The sequence below is a fragment of the Rutidosis leptorrhynchoides genome, chromosome 3 (assembly GCF_046630445.1).
Source record: "Rutidosis leptorrhynchoides isolate AG116_Rl617_1_P2 chromosome 3, CSIRO_AGI_Rlap_v1, whole genome shotgun sequence".
Classification (NCBI taxonomy): Eukaryota; Viridiplantae; Streptophyta; class Magnoliopsida; order Asterales; family Asteraceae; genus Rutidosis; species Rutidosis leptorrhynchoides.
In genome coordinates, this window is record NC_092335.1 from 268141104 (window position 1) to 268157273 (window position 16170).

The window sequence follows — 16170 nt, forward strand, 5'->3', positions numbered from 1 at the left end:
TTTTACTATTTTAAGTTTATTAAGTCAGCTGTCCTCGTTAGTAACCTACAACTAGTTGTCCACAGTTAGATGTACAGAAATAAATCGATATAAATTATCTTGAATCAATCCACGACTCAGTGTATACACGTCTCAGGCTAGATCACAACTCAAAGTATATATATTTTTGGAATCAACCTCAACCCTGTATAGCTAACTCCAACATTACTGCATATAGAGTGTCTATGGTTGTTCCAACTAACATATATACATGGGTCGATATGATATGTCAAAACATTTGCTTACGTGTCTATGGTATCCCAAGATTACATAATATATTAGAATACATGTATACTACAATATAAGTTAGCTAGGATATGATTAATATAGATTTGTTACCAATTTTCACGTAGCTACTACAAGAAAAATTATCCAATCTTGTTTTACCCATAATTTCTTCGTTTTAAATCCATTTTGAGTGTTTCAAGTTGCTATGATTTCATATTGAACTTAATTTTATAAATCTAAATAGAAAAAGTATAAGTTTATAGTCTAAAATACAGGTTACAGGTCGTTTTTGTAAAGGTAGTCATTTCAGTCGAAAGAACGACGTCTAGATGACCATTTTGAAAAAACATACTTCCACTTTGAGTTTAACCATGATTTTTGGATATAGTTTCATGTTCATAAAAAAAATCATTTTCCCAGAAGAACAACTTTTAAATCAAAGTTTATCATAGTTTTTAATTAACTAACCCAAAACAGCCCGCGATGTTACTACGACGGCGTATATCCGGTTTTACGGTGTTTTTCGTGTTTCCAGGTTTTAAATCATTAAGTTAGCATATCATATAGATATAGAACATGTATTTAGTTGATTTTAAAAGTCAAGTTAGAAGGATTAACTTTATTTGCGAACAAGTTTAGAATTAACTAAACTATGTTCTAGTGATTACAAGTTTAAATCTTCGAATAAGATAGTTTTATATGTATGAATCGAATCGAATGATATTATAAACATCATTACTACCTTAATTTTAGTAGGTAAACCTACCGGAAATGAGAAAAATAGATCTAGCTTCAAAGGATCCTTGGATGGCTTGAAAGTTCTTGAAGTAGAATCATGACACGAAAACAAGTTCAAGTAAGATTTCCACTCGAAATAAGATTGTTATAGTTATAGAAATTGAATTAAAGTTTGAATATGAGTATTACCTTATATTAGAAAGATATCTTACTGTAAATAAAAAAGATTTCTTGAGGTTGGATGATCACTTTACAAGATTGGAAGTAAGCTAGCAAACTTGGAAGTATTCTTGATTTTATGAAACTAGAACTTATAGAATTTATGAAGAACACTTAGAACTTGAAGATAGAACTTGAGAGAGATAAATTTGATGAAGAAAATTGAAGAATGAAAGTGTTTGTAAGTGTTTTTGGTCGTTGGTATATGGATTAGATAAAGAGAATGTGTAATTTTGTTTACTTGTAAATAAGTCATGAATGATTACTAGTATTTTTGTAATTTTATGAGATATTTCATGCTAGTTGTCAAATGATGGTCCCCACATGTGTTAGGTGACTCACAAGGGCTGCTAAGAGTTGATCATTGGAGTGTATATACCAATAGTAAATACATTTAGAAGCTAGGTATTGTACGAGTACGAATACGAGTGCATACGAGTAGAATTGTTGATGAAAATGAATGAGGATGTAATTGTAAGCATTTTTGTTAAGTAGAAGTACTTTGATAAGTGTCTTGAAGTCTTTCAAAAGTGTATGAATACATATTAAAATACTACATGTATATACATTTTAACTGAGTCGTTAAGTCATCGTTAGTCGTTACATGTAAGTGTTGTTTTGAAACCTTTAGGTTAACAATCTTGTTATATGTTGTTAATGAAAGGACCCGTTCATATACATTATAAACGATTCACAATAGTTGATTACATTGCGGTATTTGACCTCTATATGATACATTTTACAAACATTGCATTCGTTTTTAAAAGACAATCTTTCTTTACATCGAAAATTGATAGGCATGCATACCATTTCATAATATCCACTATCCAACTATAAATTGATTTAATAATAATCTTTGATGAACTCAATGACTCGAATGCAACGTTCTTCGAAATATGCTATGAAAGACTCCAAGTAATATCTTTAAAATGAGCAAATGCACAGCGGAAGATTTCTTTAACACCTGAGAATAAACATGCTTTAAAGTGTCAACCAAAAGGTTGGTGAGTTCATTAGTTTATCATAATCATTTATTTCCATCATTTTAATAGACCACAAGATTTTCATTTCTCATAAATATACGTCCCATGCATAGAGACAAAATAATCATTCATATGGTGAACACCTGGTAACCGACATTAACAATATGCATATAAGAATATCCCCTATCATTCCGGGATCCTCCTTCGGACATGATATAAATTTCGAAGTACTAAAGCATCCGGTACTTTGGATGGGGTTTGTTAGGCCCGATAGATCTATCTTTAGGATTCGCGTCAATTAGGGTGTCTGTTCCCTAATTCTTAGATTACCAGACTTAATAAAAAGGGGCATATTCGATTTCGATAATTCAACCATAGAATGTAGTTTCACGTACTTGTGTCTATTTTGTAAATCATTTATAAAACCTGCATGTATTCTCATCCCAAAAATATAAAGGGTAAAAAGGCAAATGAAACTCACCATACTGTATTTCGTAGTAAAAATACATATAACGTCATTGAACAAGTGCAAGGTTGGTCTCGGATTCACGAACCTATATTAATTATATATATTTATATGTTGGTCAATATTTGTATAGCAATTTAGGTCAGGTCATAGTGTAATCCTATCCTATAGCTCGAGTCTAACTCTACAGTATAGTAACATGTTATATTACTCATGCTCAATTAAGATTCTAGTAAAAGGTGACGTGTGAAACAACGTAACACAAATGGTTTCATAATCATAAAATAGTATTTTAGGTTTTTTTTTTTTTTTTTTTTTTTTTTTTTAGAGAAAATCAACACAAAAAGTTAACTGAAAAGTTAAGAGGAAAAGTCAAAGTTCAAAGTCAAAAGTCAAAGGTTAAAGTCAAAAGTCAAAGGTCAAAGTAAAAATGAGGTCGCATGCAAATATATAATAACTTATACAAAAATGATTTTCGGTCAAACATGACTAAACGGGCCACTTCAGCTATTTTTAGAAAAATTATCGGAACTCCGATTGATAAACGGCCAAAGATAAAAGTTACACATTACCAAAAAAATTAAACATAAATATTACAGAAGTAAACTAAACCTAGACAACTCGTAGTTGCCAACGCGTTTTCGGCGTTTCAAAGTTAATTTTTCAGCTTTAATAAATTTACAAAAGTGACCGAGTAGCCTGCTTTGGAGATTTTTAGAAAATTCCTCAAAACTCGTATTGACAAACGGTCAAAGCCTGCAAATTCTCGTTACCACAAATATATAACATGATTTTTGGCAAGAGTAAACACATATCAGGCCGACCATGACAACTGATACAAAACTGACATTTTTAAATAAAAAAGTTTCAGCTCTTTTTAGAATTTTAAAATGTGACCAAACTGTCAACTTTGATGATTTTTAGAAAAATCGTCGAGACTCGAATTGACAAACGGCTAGAGTTGTTTATTAGACCTTACAGCAAAGAATTCAGTGGTATTTTTTTTTATATATGAAACAACGCAGATCCGCGAGAATTTCAGTTCCCGTTTCGACATTTCATCAAAATTTGCAAAACTTCTTTTGTCCATAACTTGACAACCGTTCAACGAAACGAGACGTGCTTTATATGAAAATTCATCTACTCGACGAGTAGAACCCAAATAATCACTTTTTATAACCCAAAAAATTAGTTCACTAATTATCATCAGCAATTTTAATTACGAAATTAATTATGCAATTTGTTTATTTCATAACTTTCTAACCATTACTTGGATTCAAGTGATTCTTAAACCAAAATTCAACTATTTTTCGCTAGCTTTCCAATGACATGCATATCTTATACCTTATCTCAATCGTATATGTAACTAATTCAGGAATCAACATAACCTATCTAATGGCAATATCAAAAGTACAAGCATGCATAATCCTATATACTCGAGCACTAGTCAGGGATACACTATTAGTATGTAAAAATTAAATTATGAGTACTCACATATCAATATTGAGATTCAATATTGCAGGAAAGGTACGTAAATGCAACGGAGATGATAAACACTATATTGACCTCACGAGCATACCCATAAACCATACTCAATCACCTCCATAGCTATAACCCATAATTTCCTTAATCTTATCCCACTCGAAAAAAATAACTTCGAAATCACTCGGACAGCACTCCGTCGTAATATTTTATGTATACTAATAATATCTTGAGATAATACGGAGTAAATATATATATGTAAATCGATTGAGAGAGTTTAGAGAAAACTATTTTCAAGTTTCTATGAAATAATGAAACCTATTGAATTCTATTTATAATAGATTTTTGAATTATTAAAGTGAATTATTAAAGTATGAATTATTAAAGTGAATTATTAAAGTATGAATTATTAAAGTGAATTATTAAAGTATGAATTATTAAAGTGAATTATTAAAGTATGAATTATTAAAGTGAATTATTAGAGTATGAATTATTAAAGTTAAAGTAAAGTAAAAATAAAGTAAATGTAAAGTTTAAGTATAGTAAAAGTATAAAACTATGTACGTATAATACGCGTATAAATATATATAATATTAATTTAAATCGTTATATATATTTAATAAAATAAAATATAAATATCGTTATCTTTATCATACTAGTTAAGTAATGAGTTGTCAAAAGTGGTTCTAGATATTTATAAAAGTTATATACATTTTAATAATAAAGTTCTTTTTATACTGAAAACGTTTTTGTACGTTTGAAACTAAATAGATCAATCGAGTCTTTATGAGATTCAATCTTCCACTATCCTTTGTCTAGTTCTCAATGATTGACAATTTGTTCATATTTATAAATCACTTTACCATTTTCCGAATATTGTTAAAATGAAAAGATTTCTCAAATCAACGTGGGCCTTTCAACAGAGACTTGTAATCATAATTCAATATATCTGATAATTCAATCATTTGATCTTATCTTCTAATTCCATTGATAAACATTTTGAAACAGATACAATCATATAAAGTATTTAATCTAATATTTTGTTTACGTTTCAAGTTATAATATATATACACATATACATATATAATCATATTCGTTTAATGGTTCGTGAATCGTTGGAACTTGGTCGAGGTTGAATGAATGTATGAACATAGTTTAAAATTCTTGAAATTTAACTTAACAAATATTGCTTATCGTGTCGGAAACATATAAAGATTAAAGTTTAAATTTGGTTGGAAATTTCCGGGTTGTCACAGTACCTACCCGTTAAAGAAATTTCGTCCCGAAATTTGAGTGGAAAGGTCGTGAATGATAATAAGTATGTTATCATGATGCATACGGGCTGAAAATTAGAGTTTTATCATCAGCGAATAATTTAGATAAACAATCTATTTATATGAAGAGTACGAATGAAGCTAACATAGAAGAGTGAAATGAGTAAGTGTAGATTCATCTTATCATTTGACGTAGATATGATTGATTCCTAGATTTTAAGGGATTTGAAGAAAATCTTCTTAATAAGATTTGACTCTTCGGTAATCAAGGGAATTAGGATCCGCTTTAAATGCGATCGTCCATTTTAATTGTTCTGTCGGAGATTTTCTTATAAATTCACCTCCTTCATTTCCTTACAACTCACACCATCTGTTGATGCATTTTATGCAAGTCCCTAGACATCTACCCACGTCCATTGCAGGTACAACAGTTTACAGGCCACCATGATTGCTCGTTATTATCCTATCCGTGGTTGTATGTGGTTACAGGAACTACAGGAACGAGATTTAGATGTTTGACTATGTTAGACTTAGTCAGATGTACGAGTGAAGCCTCACTAGTACGGCTGACAGGCTCATACGCATGGTTGATGCTGAGCTAAGTCACAATTACAACCTAAATGATAAGACACGAGTGAGTGATCACCCGTACAGTTGATGAAGCCAACTCGTACGTGTGATGAATGAATCGTATGGGTGTGTCAACAGCAGGGGTATATAAAGTCTTATGTTCTTCATTTTAGGTTAAGCCTCTCATTTGTTACACACACTCAGATCTAGTGAGCTCCTTCGATTCTCTCTCAGTCCAAATCACCCAGGTGGTGAATAATAGCTCTAGGTGTTGATCTAATCACACTTGATTTAGTTGTGGTTTGACTAAATTAATCAAAAAAAAAAACTTAACCTATTCACTAGAGGGTTTGATTCACTTATTCTGCCATTGTGTGAGTTAAATCTGTTGATTTCTAAGTTCCTAGTCATGTTTCATCACCTTCTATTCTTTCCCCCTCAACTCATATTTTAAAGCATTCATCAATATGCTCCATCCAGTTCTGATTCTCGATATACTTCTAACTTTCATATCGTTCATTCTTCTTTTTTTCATCTACCGCCAGAAGAATCTATTTACTTCTACTATACTCTTGGGTTTATAGTGTTCCTAGTTCTCCCGTGTCTTTATATTGCTATATGCATCGATATATATGGTTTATAATTTCTGGTTTGTCGTTGGGCTTTATATGTTTTCTTATATTTCAAAGTCTCTGCTTCTGTCTTCTATAATCATTATCATTCACAGTTAATGCTCTCTTTTATTTGCTGCAATTTATACCCCAATTTCTATTTCGAAGTTTTGTCCTTTCGTTTCTTCTTCTTGCGATTAAGCACCGCTTGTAATGGTCCAGAATTCACAGATACGAATTTTGAAATGAACATTGTTAATGTTCTAGGAAGGAAATTGTAGTGGCACGATCTTGACTTGTCAAATTACTAAAATACCTTGGAAAAGGCCGAATCATCAAGAAATATTTTCTTGATATTTTAGAGGTTAAATAGAATACAAGAGTCGTATAACATGGCACATGCTGATGTTATGATCTGTGAATCATCACGTTCCATTTAGAAACTCAGCATGACTTACTGTAATATAATCACATTGATCAAGTGTCATTATATTATACTAATTCATGCTTCAGTTCCCAACATTACTTCAAAATATTCCTATTTTAAACTTGAATGTTTCAGAATTTAGAAACTAAAATAGTTTCTTTTATGATGTAATACAGATAGCGCGAAGAGGTAAATGATTTCAAATAAGAAAAATTAATATCTTCAGAAATATGGAGGATATTTATAATGAAAGATATGATGATATTTTAGAATTTCTAATATCAGAGGATGATGAAGAATATTGTCCGCAGGGGTTTAGAGTCAGGAGTAAGGTATTCGTTAATGACTTCAGCAGATACTGAATTATTTGGATCCTTTGAAGTCAGGTTCAGTCTTTGTAATTTTTCCACAGCCTCCTTCCTACTTTGCTCAATCCGTTTTCCAGTTCCAAGACTTCTCTTTTTTTTTGCGCTTTGCCAGCACACCTATTCATTATCATCAAACTTTTACTGTTAAGGTCGTTTATAGTTTTTTTTTTTTTTTTTGCTGCTTCATCAGTATTTTTCCATTTTCGGAGAACCAATTCGTAGTTCGAAGTGTTTTTCAGAATCTTCACATTCAAATTAAGTCCAGAAGATAGACGTTATATATACACATATAACTGTTGGCGCAGACATGCTGCGAGATTTCAAAATACTGATTGCTAATTCCCAATGATTCGTATGGAAATTCTCATTACAAGATGCGAATGAGTAAATGATGGGGTTTCAATGAATAATTATAATGACTTTTTGGAGAGGCTAAAGTCAAAGGGTAATGAAGTTGTTGATACATCTGTTAATAATGTGGTGGAATGTAAAAGGTTCCCTGGTAACGATGGTGTATATCTCAAGGTTATAATAAGGTTAGTCTGACTAAAAAGTCGAAGTTGACTTGCTGGAGCTGTGACAAAACTGGCTACTTTGAATAGAAGTCGCAAAGTTATTTGTGCTAATAAATGCTAGAGAATCTGACGCGAATACGTTGTTTAAACTTTTACTTTGGTTTCAAGAGTTTTTCAGGTACATAACTGTGGGTAACATGTGGTTGGATCATCATCTCGATTGCTCATCATTCGAAGTGTCTTCAGAAATTTTCGAAGGGTTTGAACACAGATTGTAATCGTTAACATACATTTGATGTTCTAACATAGTTTTGAAGTCAAAATATAGCTTGTGAAAGATGTAAGGATCTAAGAGTGATGATTTTGGTCATATCTCAAGTTGAATTTTGAGATTTCAAAATCAGAATATGTAATTAAATTTTGAATGAGTATGGTTGTTTTGATTTCTATAAAAGAATGTATATTGTTGTGAAAGTAGGGAGTATAATGGATGATTTGCTGAATCAGATTCGAAGAATGTAATATATTAATTGTGAATTTATATATCTCTCGGGTATTACCTACCCGTTAAAAAAAATTTCACAATTAATATTTTGTACAAAAGAATTTTATTACAGTCTTTATGAAAATATATATATGTATATTTTCTTCAGATGTAACATAGATTTAATGAGTTAATGTTAAATTAAACTCATTTGATTTACGGTTGAAACTAGAATTAAATAATCCCTAAAGGCTTTAAAAAGTACATAACTTTTACGCAGTATTTCTTTAATGACATTGAAATTATGAATCAATACTTCGTTATTTGTTGATGTATGATGTTCGGTTCGTGAAATTCTTGTGAATTTCGCAAAGTACGAATGATGTTATCTGAAAAGTTTCGGGTACATCGATGATGAAAGTGTAAAATCAAATATATACTTGATTTATTATGAATTGGAATTTGTTGAATTGCGATAGAGATTGTAGTTAACGCTGGTTAAGTTGCGGCCTAAGGACGTACATTATTGCATATTTGTAATATGAGTTAACCGAGTAGTTAAGATTCACACACAATAGCTTAGCACGGAAAGATTTATTTTTATTTCAAAATATATAAAATATACATATAATTTCTTCAAAGGGAATGAGTTAATTCTTCATAACTCGTTGATACAATATACGGGTTATTGATTCGTAATGATGTCCATAGTGATTCTTGAGCTGACGGAGTTTGTGATGTTATAGGTGTTGTTGATTCTGATGTTGACTGTACTGATGATGCTAGTGACGCTGACGGTACTGTTGATGCTGTTGGTAAAACAAGTTTAGCTTGTTAATCACACACCATTTTTGTCAGGGTTTCTACTCTTCCTTCTATCATTTTGGTTCGCTTAACTGATTTATGGTTAGGGCTAGATTAGATAATCTCTAAGACTTTAGAGATTACATAATCTGCGCGGAATGTTTCTCCAATGAAGTTATGAATTAATACTTCGTCGGTTATTGTTGTTGGTATTCCTTGGTATCTACATGGCGTATGACATTGGTGCTCGTGGGATAGAGTGTAAAGTTGAGGTTTACGACGTGGTTGTGGTTGGGGTGGTAATGGTACTATTGGCGTTGATGATGGTGTTACTGGTTATGCTGCTGATGCTGCTGCTGGTGTTTGTAATCTCTGCACCATATTCTCCAAAGCCACTACCCGAGCGCGAAGCTCGTTGACTTCTTCTATTACACCGGGGTGATTGTCGGTTCGGACGAGAGGATAAATAAAATCTAAAATTTGATGTAATATATAATCGTGACGAGATACTCTGGAAATGAGCGAGAAAATGGTGTTTCGGACAGGTTCGTCGGTAAGTGCTTCAGGTTCTTCGTCAAGAGGGCAATGTGGTGGATGGAAGGGATCACCTTCTTCTTGTCTCCAATGATTGAGGAGGCTACGAACCCATCCCCAATTCATCCAGAATAGGTGATGACTGATTGGTTGATCTATTCCGGTCACACTGCTTTCGGAGCTGGAGTGGGATTCCATTTTGAAATCCGAGGAACTTGAATTAATGATGAATTCCATTTCGTACGATTGAATAAGGATTTTTTTTTTTTTCGATATGAAATGATTTTCGGTTATCAGATGGTATTCTAATTACATAGAATATCCATATATATAGAACAAAAGATTTCGTAAATTACGGAGGAATTTACGGGATATATCAGGCAACGTTTACAGTAATAGATACGATAAGATATGATTTAGCAGATACGCTAAGATATGAATTTTTGTCTATACACTATTCATGCAATCAATGCAGCAAGACGTGTCTTAGACTAAAAATGATAAGCAGGTAATTTCCTGAGGATGATAAGTAGTTAATTTTTGACACAAAATGATAAGCAAAACTATTGACATGCAGACACGGTCGAAGTCCAGACTCACTAATGCATCCTATCGACTTATCTATTAGACACACTAATGCAGACCTGGTTCGCTAAGACCACCGCTCTGATACCAACTGAAAGGACCCGTTCATATACATTATAAACGATTCACAATAGTTGATTACATTGCGGTATTTGACCTCTATATGATACATTTTACAAACATTGCATTCGTTTTTAAAAGACAATCTTTCTTTACATCGAAAATTGATAGGCATGCATACCATTTCATAATATCCACTATCCAACTATAAATTGATTTAATAATAATCTTTGATGAACTCAATGACTCGAATGCAACGTTCTTCGAAATATGCTATGAAAGACTCCAAGTAATATCTTTAAAATGAGCAAATGCACAACGGAAGATTTCTTTAACACCTGAGAATAAACATGCTTTAAAGTGTCAACCAAAAGGTTGGTGAGTTCATTAGTTTATCATAATCATTTATTTCCATCATTTTAATAGACCACAAGATTTTCATTTCTCATAAATATACGTCCCATGCATAGAGACAAAAATAATCATTCATATGGTGAACACCTGGTAACCGACATTAACAATATGCATATAAGAATATCCCCTATCATTCCGGGATCCTCCTTCGGACATGATATAAATTTCGAAGTACTAAAGCATCCGGTACTTTGGATGGGGTTTGTTAGGCCCGATAGATCTATCTTTAGGATTCGCGTCAATTAGGGTGTCTGTTCCCTAATTCTTAGATTACCAGACTTAATAAAAAGGGGCATATTCGATTTCGATAATTCAACCATAGAATGTAGTTTCACGTACTTGTGTCTATTTTGTAAATCATTTATAAAACCTGCATGTATTCTCATCCCAAAAATATAAAGGGTAAAAAGGCAAATGAAACTCACCATACTGTATTTCGTAGTAAAAATACATATAACGTCATTGAACAAGTGCAAGGTTGGTCTCGGATTCACGAACCTATATTAATTATATATATTTATATGTTGGTCAATATTTGTATAGCAATTTAGGTCAGGTCATAGTGTAATCCTATCCTATAGCTCGAGTCTAACTCTACAGTATAGTAACATGTTATATTACTCATGCTCAATTAAGATTCTAGTAAAAGGTGACGTGTGAAACAACGTAACACAAATGGTTTCATAATCATAAAATAGTATTTTAGGTTTTTTTTTTTTTTTTTTTTTTTTTTTTTTGAGAAAATCAACACAAAAAGTTAACTGAAAAGTTAAGAGGAAAAGTCAAAGTTCAAAGTCAAAAGTCAAAGGTTAAAGTCAAAAGTCAAAGGTCAAAGTAAAAATGAGGTCGCATGCAAATATATAATAACTTATACAAAAATGATTTTCGGTCAAACATGACTAAACGGGCCACTTCAGCTATTTTTAGAAAAATTATCGGAACTCCGATTGATAAACGGCCAAAGATAAAAGTTACACATTACCAAAAAAATTAAACATAAATATTACAGAAGTAAACTAAACCTAGACAACTCGTAGTTGCCAACGCGTTTTCGGCGTTTCAAAGTTAATTTTTCAGCTTTAATAAATTTACAAAAGTGACCGAGTAGCCTGCTTTGGAGATTTTTAGAAAATTCCTCAAAACTCGTATTGACAAACGGTCAAAGCCTGCAAATTCTCGTTACCACAAATATATAACATGATTTTTGGCAAGAGTAAACACATATCAGGCCGACCATGACAACTGATACAAAACTGACATTTTTAAATAAAAAAGTTTCAGCTCTTTTTAGAATTTTAAAATGTGACCAAACTGTCAACTTTGATGATTTTTAGAAAAATCGTCGAGACTCGAATTGACAAACGGCTAGAGTTGTTTATTAGACCTTACAGCAAAGAATTCAGTGGTATTTTTTTTTATATATGAAACAACGCAGATCCGCGAGAATTTCAGTTCCCGTTTCGACATTTCATCAAAATTTGCAAAACTTCTTTTGTCCATAACTTGACAACCGTTCAACGAAACGAGACGTGCTTTATATGAAAATTCATCTACTCGACGAGTAGAACCCAAATAATCACTTTTTATAACCCAAAAAATTAGTTCACTAATTATCATCAGCAATTTTAATTACGAAATTAATTATGCAATTTGTTTATTTCATAACTTTCTAACCATTACTTGGATTCAAGTGATTCTTAAACCAAAATTCAACTATTTTTCGCTAGCTTTCCAATGACATGCATATCTTATACCTTATCTCAATCGTATATGTAACTAATTCAGGAATCAACATAACCTATCTAATGGCAATATCAAAAGTACAAGCATGCATAATCCTATATACTCGAGCACTAGTCAGGGATACACTATTAGTATGTAAAAATTAAATTATGAGTACTCACATATCAATATTGAGATTCAATATTGCAGGAAAGGTACGTAAATGCAACGGAGATGATAAACACTATATTGACCTCACGAGCATACCCATAAACCATACTCAATCACCTCCATAGCTATAACCCATAATTTCCTTAATCTTATCCCACTCGAAAAAAATAACTTCGAAATCACTCGGACAGCACTCCGTCGTAATATTTTATGTATACTAATAATATCTTGAGATAATACGGAGTAAATATATATATGTAAATCGATTGAGAGAGTTTAGAGAAAACTATTTTCAAGTTTCTATGAAATAATGAAACCTATTGAATTCTATTTATAATAGATTTTTGAATTATTAAAGTGAATTATTAAAGTATGAATTATTAAAGTGAATTATTAAAGTATGAATTATTAAAGTGAATTATTAAAGTATGAATTATTAAAGTGAATTATTAAAGTATGAATTATTAAAGTGAATTATTAGAGTATGAATTATTAAAGTTACAGTAAAGTAAAAATAAAGTAAATGTAAAGTTTAAGTATAGTAAAAGTATAAAACTATGTACGTATAATACGCGTATAAATATATATAATATTAATTTAAATCGTTATATATATTTAATAAAATAAAATATAAATATCGTTATCTTTATCATACTAGTTAAGTAATGAGTTGTCAAAAGTGGTTCTAGATATTTATAAAAGTTATATACGTTTTAATAATAAAGTTCTTTTTATACTGAAAACGTTTTTGTACGTTTGAAACTAAATAGATCAATCGAGTCTTTATGAGATTCAATCTTCCACTATCCTTTGTCTAGTTCTCAATGATTGACAATTTGTTCATATTTATAAATCACTTTACCATTTTCCGAATATTGTTAAAATGAAAAGATTTCTCAAATCAACGTGGGCCTTTCAACAGAGACTTGTAATCATAATTCAATATATCTGATAATTCAATCATTTGATCTTATCTTCTAATTCCATTGATAAACATTTTGAAACAGATACAATCATATAAAGTATTTAATCTAATATTTTGTTTACGTTTCAAGTTATAATATATATACACATATACATATATAATCATATTCGTTTAATGGTTCGTGAATCATTGGAACTTGGTCGAGGTTGAATGAATGTATGAACATAGTTTAAAATTCTTGAAATTTAACTTAACAAATATTGCTTATCGTGTCGGAAACATATAAAGATTAAAGTTTAAATTTGGTTGGAAATTTCCGGGTTGTCACAGTTAACCCATTGTTTATTATATCTAAAGAGATGTTAAATTATTACATTATCATGATATTATGATGTATTAATATATCTTAATATGATATATATACAATTAAATGTCGTTACAACGATAATCGTTACATATATGCCTCGTTTCAAAATCCTTAAGTTAGTAGTCTTATTTTTACATATGTAGTTCATTGTTAATATACTTAATGATATGTTTACTTATTATAATATCATGTTAACTATATATATATATATATATATATATATATATATATATATATATATATATATATATATATCCATATATATGACATCATATAGTTTTTACAAGTTTTAACGTTCGTGAATCACCGGTCAACTTGGGTGGTCAACTGTCTATATGAAACCTATTTCAATTAATCACGTCTTAACAAGTTTGATTGCTTAACATGTTGGAAATACTTAATCATGTAAATATCAATTTCATTTAATATATATAAACATGGAAAAGTTCGGGTTACTACATTACATTACGCGACGTGTACCTTTTACAATAATTAGACTTAAATCAACTAATAACTATATTACTCGAAGTGTAACTTAATCATTTAAGTGTTTTGGTCATTTGCTTCTATAAATCATTGTCTCGTTATATATATAGAAGTATTATTTTAAATCGATACGTCATATTATTAATATTACACTGTAAAATATATATATTTTCATTTAGAAATATAAATTTGTACGTATAATATGTATTTGAAATATTTAATTAATAATATAATATTTAGTTTTTCCAAGTTAATTGTATTTCAAAGTTTATTTTAAAATTGTTTAAAAATATTATGACACGTAACGTTTACACTTTAAAACTTAATTTGATATCATTTATTTATGTACTAGCATTTATTTTAAAAACATATCTAGATATCAATCGAATCAAATAACAATTGTTACTATCGTTTACTTAACTAATTTGAAATCCTATATATCTTCAATATTCGTAAACACGTTTTAAATACATGTTGCGAGTTATTTATATATTTACTTATAATAATTAATATCCTATTGTATATATATTCAAATTACGTTTTCAAAACATTTTAATAATCAAATTCTATTGAAACGAAAAGCGTTTCCGCACGTTTGAAAATAGATTAATTGAATATTATGAAATCCAATTCTCCACTAACCTTTGTCTAACTTTCGTTAATTGACACAATTGTTCTTACTTGTAATTCTCTTTACCATTTTTCGAATGTTGTTAAAATGTAAAGATTTCTCAAATCATAGTGGACCTCATAACAGAGACTCGTAATCATAATTCAATGTAACTGATAATTCAATCATTTGAAATTATCTTTTAACTTCGTAAGTAATTATATCCAATAGGTATTCAAACCAAGATGTTTAATGTACGGTAACATATACCCTAAACATTTATTAACGTTCTCTAGTTATTATATATATATATATATATATATATATATATATATATATATATATATATATATATATATACATTTATGCACAAAACAAGTTACATATATTGGTTCGTGAATCGACGGGGTTCGGTCGAGGTTAATGAATGTATGAACATAGTTTAAAATTTTTGAGATTCAACTTAACAAACTTTGCTTATCGTGTCGGAATAATATAAAAATGAAGTTTAAATTTGGTTAAAAATTTCCGGGTTGTAACAATAGTGTCCTTGAAGATGCAAGTAGATGAAGATGTAGATGTTGTTCCTTGAAGACAAGAGTTTAAAATGGATGATGATATTACAATGTGATTTGTTGTATCATCTGAGTGTGAGTGAAATCTATAACTATATACACCTTCATGAAATTGTCTTTAAAATTAATCAAGTTTTAGTGAGGATATATAAATTAAATTGTGGAGCCATATATAAACAGAGATAGCCGACATGGTTGAAATAATTATCACATATTATTGTTCTCATTCTATCCTAATCCTAAATATAATAATATAAGTAACACATAGCTATATCAAATGCATGGAACAAGAAATGGTGGTGTCTATGTAAATACAAAAGAAGAAAAGCAAACATAGTACCAATCATGTATCAATTAAGAATAGTTAGCAGCCATTTAATTTGGTTGTTTCTACCAACAGTTTTCTCGGAGTGCTATATCGTATCCCGTTGATAATCAGTGGCGGATAAAAAGTCTTCAGAAAATCCCAAATTTTAATATTAATTATCTTTATTTATTTCAATCATTATAGTA